We start from the raw sequence: 7,433 nt of genomic DNA, 5'->3' as shown, positions 1-7,433 counted from the left end.
ACAGTCTGGCGCTCAGGGGTTTAAATCAGTCCGTGCCTCCCCAGCAGGGCTGGGTACCACCGGCTCTCAGTCTCCCTAATGACAGGGGACACTGATGTCACCCATGACACTCACATCTCCACTGGAAAAAAAAAAAAAAAAAAAAGGCTTCATCCTGGCTGCTGGATCCCAGCAGCTTTTGGCCCTAACTTGACATGGTGGCAATAAGAAACAGGGTGCACAGCCACCTGGGGACCTGCAGACCAAGTGGTTTTGTTCCTAGCCCAGCTGGTTACCCCCACAGCAAGATATTGCAAGTGGCAGCAAGGAATCACCGGAGGTGGAATAACTTTCATTAAACTTTGATGTCAGTTAGGGGCTGCCCAGGGTTGGGACCACCTGTATTTTCCTCTGGCTGTCAGAAAGAGTAAGTGTGAAAGAAAATAACCCTAAGGACCAGCTGGACACAAGCTGAGAATGGACCAGCACAGTGATGGTACATGCGTGGCAGGCTTGGTTGCCGCTCACTAGATTCCACGGGGTGAGCATCCACCCCACTCTGCACTGCAGGGACCAGCCCCCTGCCCTGCACCACTCTTGAAAAGACATCAGAACATCCCCTCAGCTGTAAAACCCAAAACTGCATGGCCAGGATGCAAGAAAGCAAAAAGCATCACAGAGAGGAATGTGACTTGTGCTCAGCTCCCCCCTGCAGAAAAATCCAAATTAAACTGATCTCAGGTTAGGGTTGGCTTTCAATCCCAGTTTCATTTTTCTATCAAACATGAATCCTCTTTCCAACACAAGACATTGTAATTCATCTCCAGTTTGAGGTAATTTTCTAATCCAGTTTCCTAGCCAGTGTGAGATCAACTGCAGGTCTCAGATCACTTCTTAATCCCAGGGCTCATTTTAGGCACTGTACCACTTCCCAGGCAGCATTTAGAGGAGCAGATTTGGAGCTGGAACCCCTAATACAATGCACATGGGATTTCAGGCTTGTGTTTCCGTTGGGCAACAAAATTATTTTTCTGTGCTTTTTAGACATTACAGATACAGTCCTGAGGCAGGTGCTGGGAGGGGGGAATTCTCAAAGAAGACATTAATTCAGCTTCATTGTAAATCATTTGTAATGTATACTATCTTGAAATCTTGCTCTATCAGTACAGGGAAAGTATAGTATGTCCTGCTTCTTGAATAAAAACTTTTGTCAGCATGTATGAAATGTGTCAGGCCATTTGTCTGATCCTTACGTGACTCTGATCATCAAAACCTGTATTTCTATTTTGCAAGATTATAGAGTGCTGACCTGACCCTGTGGGGATAGACGTGCACTCCTAACAGAAAAGATGATGCTGATATTTCAGTCTGGTAGTAAAGAGGGAAGTCTATGGATCTTAACCTTCCTTCCAAGAAGTGCTGCGTTCCCAAAGGGTTTTGTCCTTTATCAGGAAGGAAATCAGACCTGGACTGAGCTGGAAAACACTTTTCTTTGAAACATGACACATCAGATTTGCCAGATAATTTTTTCTGAAGTTAACTTGGGAGGTCTGCCCCAACATAAAAGCTCGGTTACTGCTTATACTGGAGCCCACAGAAGGGGCCAGCAGATGCCAAGGGCATTTTGCCTTGGGCAAGCCCAATGCTCAGATCTTACCACCAGCAAGCACAGGGCTCTGTTGCGGGAGGGTTATTGCAGAGGTGAAATGTGAGGGTCACTTGTAGAGCATATAATGTTGTCTGTGCTGATGAACAAACTCAAGCGAGCATTTATCAGAGAGTTTCAAAAAATACAGTTAGGCATTTGCAAAGATAACAGACATGTAAAACAGCTGCACTTAGGAGGCTGACAGCTACTGAAGCACAGTTTGGTCAGATGGAGCAACCACACGCCAGAGTGAGCAAAGAGGTAGAAAACAGACCTGTCAACCATCACTCATCTGGCAGCTGCCTGAATTTGTCATATCCTTCTATTCCAAAAAAAATACCCCACAAAAATTTACACTAGGCTGGAACTTGGTCTCTGAAATATACAGCTGTTTTAGTGGAGTAAATTCAATGGTGTTTCAGAAAGAAGGCATAAATAGGCTTAGTTTCCTTACCATGGTGAAACTGGGGGAGAAGGGCAAGGTGACAATTCATTCTTTCTCATATCACAGAGAATGGAGGACATGAAATATACAGGTCAGGCAAAATTTTAAGAAAGAGGAAAAGATGCACATATTTCACTTAGCACATAATTATTCTGCGCCACTTATCACAGGACGCTGCAGAGGCCAGAAATGAATGCCAGTTCAAAAAGAGATTAGATAAATTAATCGGAAAAAAGCACATCAAGGGCTGCTAAACACAGAGCTGGGGCAGTAACCTTCAGCTCAGGATGTCCCTGAACAGCAAGTTGCTGGGAAGGTAGAGCCACAGAATGGTCACCCTGCATTTGCCAGAATCCTCCATTCTTCCCAAAGCCAAGCATTTGCTGCTGGCTCTCCTTGGAGATAGGATCCCCAGTGAGATGACCCTTTGGTCTAACCCACCATGGCTGTTTCAGCTTCTCATTACACCAGCTGACAGCTGGCTTACTGTTTCAGCTTTCCCATCTGAGTAGGGAGAGTTGTTCCTCCAGAGCATCCTGCAGTGTCTTGGCTCCTGTGGACATCTTTAGGAGGGGGTTACCACTGGAGCAGATGTGTGGTTCGTCCTTGGTCCCATTTGCACTGTGGAGGAAGCCAGTGGGGTAGTGCTTGCAATGCCCAGCAGAGCGAGGAGATGGATGTGTGATGAGAGGAGGCTGCCCATTGCCCCAGCTCCGGTGGTGCCAGCACCAGGAGGACAGTTCAGATGTTTTCCTACTGCAGCCCCACCATGACCAACATCTTGAATACAACATTCCAGGCCTCCTGCCCGCAGCTCAGAGGGAGCTTGCCTGCTCCAGGGCACCCCCCCAGGCTCTCTGCACAGGGACTGAACTCCCATCTCCTGCAAAGAAGAAACCCTAAGGGGACCATGTGTTGGGGCAAGGGGTTGAAGATGGCTTCCTCAGCATCAGGGAGGGTGAAGTCTAAAGTCTGTAAATTCTATTTCTGAGAAAAAAAAAAAGCCACAAAATTAGAACAAGCTGCACAATCAACTGTGCAGTGATAAGCACCACAGTGATAAGCAGAAAACCAACCTGGATAAATCAAGATCAGATGTACCATATTTGCCTGTATTCCCTTCAGCCCCATATCTCCTTCTAGCTGCCTGGCTAATCCTCTGTAGATCGAGTAACACTGTATGACTTGGACTGATGTGGAATGACTGATGGGGACTGTGGTTTTGGCTGTGCTACTCCATGATCCCTCTCGTCATTAATTATGCCACCTGACATGAGCAGTGCTCTCAAGTTGATATTTGTGAGGTAAGTGATGAATTTCCTCTCCTCCTGATAGCTCATTAGGACATGTTTTACTATGGGAAAATTTGCTGAGGAATTAATTATTCAGGCAAAAACATTTTTGTGAGCAACTTTATTTATTTATATGTTTATTTTACCTTGGATATATAATTTCTGTGGTCCATGAAAAATAACAGCTATATGTCCAGAAGGTGTCTACCATCTTGATACCAGTAATACACTGTTTATCTCTGGAGAGGAGGCACAGGGTGACAGTGGTGTCTCTGCAGAAGGGTGCCCAGGGAGCAATATGTCTGTATTCTAGGCAGAGAAAACCTGTCCAAATGGCTGCTTTTGAGCCAGCCCTTCAGTCACTCGAAGGCAACTTTTCCCTGATTTACTTGAGCTCAAATGGCTGCCTCAGCCCATTTTACCAAATGGTTTAGCAAATGCAATTTGCCCCAGGCTCTGGAGTCTGTTTTATTCAGACCCTCTGTTCTCTTTTATTATTATATTAATTCATTATTATTATTCCACAAGTCTTGACCTATGGTATTTATCCTCTAAAATGAATAGAAAGAATCCAAGCATCCCACATATCGTCATATGATAGTTTCTGCAAATATCGCTTTTTGGGAGAGGTTTTTCGTGTTAATCGCTGTCTTTAAAAAGGTGTCTGCCACTAGTTCAGAAGGATTATAGACAACGTACGTAGCTGTCAGCTACCTGTCACATCTGCATTTCTTCACAGCTACCACTGCATCATGAATCTCTCAGGGCATTTCGTCTGGGAACATCTTGACATTTTGCTGCTTTTTGTGTGTGTGTGTGTGTGTGTGTGTGCAAGCATCTTTTTTTAAGTATCTCCATTCCGCTAGGAAAGCTGTCTTGTCTACAAGGAGGTTATGGGCATAGAAGGTGCCATGCCGACAGACATCAATGGAGCAGTTATCAGGAGGCAATTGAATGTCATTAATGTGTCCAGTTAGAATAACCTCTGAATTTTGATACCCAAAGGAAAACAAATGCATTCAAACCTATTCACATTCTGAACTGAATAAGGCAAGTCTATGGAAAAAAAAAAGAAAAAAAATTAAAAAAAAAAACCAACAAAACAAACAAACAAAAAAAAAAACCACTATAAAAAAGAAAAGGATGCTTGATCTTTTCAGAGCATCATTAACCCTAAGGTCTGAGTGTCAGACTTCACACAGCACCCTACAGCCTGTGAGAGCTATCAGAGCTAACAGGAACGTGGTCCCAAAGTGGCACATTATTTGCTCACCTGCCTCCCCTGTCCTCTTTTAAGGAGGACAGAGGTAATGACAAAGGTAGGACAAACACTAGCAAGGCTCTGATCCCAGTTTCTGCGCAGGTGAAGAGTGCATTGAAAAAACAAGCTTCAGGGGTGGACATATATTTTCTTTTGGCACCAAAGAGATGTTAGATAAGCATGGGAGGGTTGGAGACTTCTTACAAGAATAAAAGGAATGAAAGGGAGGAAAAAAGATGACAGAAAACAGATCAGCAAATTAGGAATCCACGGAGTCTGAGCAATCAAAACTCAGCCTGAGGATAAATGTAACCCTGCCCCACTTTAGATTAAATGGGGTCATTACATATTACATCAATATCATACCTCTGCAGCTTAACCTGTGTACTGCCAAAGACTGCAATATCACCAGATCCAGAAGTCAAGCAGTCACTGAGTTCCCGTGCATCTGAGCAGTGCTGGATCTGCTCAAAACTCTACACTTCAGAGCTTGTACTTTCTGTACTTACAGACATTCAGCATCCAAAAGTCCCTTGTGTGCATATTGCAGTTTGTTGCGGTGTTCTGCTCTATTTCAGCTGCTTTTTTTCCACCTGGACAATGACTGGGATGCACTATTTCCCTTGATAAAATGGCTGTTCTGTTCCTCTTTCTAATGCCGCTGCCATCTCCATAGCATGAGAGGCACAGGGCAGAACCAGCGGGCAAGGGGGTGGCCTCGCCAGCCACACGGCAGCAAAGTTCCTTGTGCTGTCCCCATCCCCTTCTCTGTTTCTACCTCTTGCAGGAAGGTGTGTTTAACAGGCATGATTGTTATTACATGCAGAAATCTAGTAGCAGTTTTGGGGAAGACCTCCAAACTGGTTTATTCTCAGGCCTTTACTGGTGACTGACACTTTGCAGAAGTGAGTCTGGCACTCAGAGCCTGGCGCAGGGGGTGCTCAGCGCTCACAGCTCTGACTCTGGGCCTTTTGAAAATGGTACTCAGTGGTCTTTTCTTGAAGATCACTCAAACATTTCCCAGCCCTAATATGACTTTGAAAACGAACTTCAGCCTTTGCTGGTTTTGGTTTTCTTTGTAAAAACATTTTTAATTTCTATCTTAACACGAGTCATTTTCCTGGGAAATTCTCAAGGTCAGTAATCACGGATCCACCACAAAGACAGCTGAAAAGCAGGAAGAAAAAAATCCCTCTGTATACCGCATGATGCTTTTAAATGAGCTATTGTGATTAAAAAGGGTTTAGGTTGCAGGGGAAGACGTGTCACAGAGTATGTCTGTTGTTCATTCTAATTAAATGTGTGATAAATTACATTTCAGGAAAAAAAACCCCAAAATTATCTCAAATCCTTGTCCAAGTAACTGGGTGCTACAAATCAGCATATCTCAATTAGTTCCAATGCTGCTGCACTACTTTATACCAAAGGAGGTTCTGACTCACCTGTCTTCACCAGTTTCTGTTCCACTCACATAGACATGTACGAAGAGCAGGTAATGGGTAGCATGCCAATTAATAACATGTAGTTGTTTTATGTGTGACATATTGCACCATGCATTGATTTTTAATCTGCTCAAACTAGCATTTGTCATGCAGGGTGAAAGCCTGATGTGAGAAATAGCCTCTTCATTTTCCCTGACAACTACTAACACGGAGCTAGTCTTCAGTGCTCATGCCGCAGGCAACCGCTCCTGCCAAAAATAAATGCAAAGACTGAGGAGAGAGATGGTTTGCAAAATTAAACTCTGTCTCAAAAGTGAATAAATCAGGACAGAGAGGCACATCCTTAATTCCTGGAGACAGGAGGAACTTGATGGTGACTGTTTACCTCTGATGACGCAGTGAGCAAAAAAGAATCCAAAACCTTAAGACGGGTCTTTGCTGCTGCCTGCGGGTGGGACAAGGCAGCTGTAATGGGAGGAAGTGGACTTAAACTGATTCTTGAGCCATAGATTAAGGGTAAAGGACAAGGGTCTTGTGGCTTCTCCACCACACAGTCATGTCACAGTCTGCATTCAGCATCCTGAAGACCGTCAGTCTGAGTAAAGTTCCACCACCAAATTGCACATTGGGCAAGCAGCTGTGAAGTCTGAGTGCCAGCCCCAGTAAAAGAGAAGACACAGATATAGAGGGAAATAAGATGACCATGGCCCTCAAATAGCTCCAGAGTGTATTGTGGCCTCATTAGTCACATTGCTTATACGTGAGATGGAGACAAATGTTCCCCAGCTCAGCTCCTCAGCTGAAGGCTCTGCTACTAACCTAATTATAGCCAGCAGGAGGTCTGACCTGGTACATCATCTTTCGAGGCTACTGAGAAAGAAATGGGGGAAAAGAAAAAAAGAAAAAAAAAGAGCCTCAGATCACCATATTCCTGGCTTGGTGCAGTTTTCAACTCAGCAGATTAATCCATATAAACCAGGTGGTTTTGCAGAGCCCCGTTTCCCTATTTCAATCCAAGCCAGAAGTACCTGCCAGCTAACCCACACGGGCTGGCCCTGGCTTATGCTGTGCAAGGATGCTGGGTAAGCATCAATTGCTGTCACTAGATTTAGTGATTATTGGTAATCAACAGAAAATAGGATAGATCTGTTTGGTTTTTAAAACAATAAACCCATGGGCTTTCTGAAGATCAGAGGACTCCAAAATGTCCCAGGTCATTATTGCTTTTTTAGCATTAGCCTCTCTTGTAACATTATGAGGTTTGCAAAATACAGTCCTGCTGAGGCTTTAGAAACATTAAAAGTTCAACTATTTATTCCCCTTCTCATTAGGCTATTTGTTTGTAATGTACAAGGATCAATTATAA

The sequence above is a fragment of the Falco biarmicus genome, chromosome 7 (assembly GCF_023638135.1).
Source record: "Falco biarmicus isolate bFalBia1 chromosome 7, bFalBia1.pri, whole genome shotgun sequence".
Lineage (NCBI taxonomy): Eukaryota > Metazoa > Chordata > Aves > Falconiformes > Falconidae > Falco > Falco biarmicus.
The sequence above is the reverse complement of the archived record's forward strand: the minus strand, read 5'-3'. Positions refer to the sequence as shown.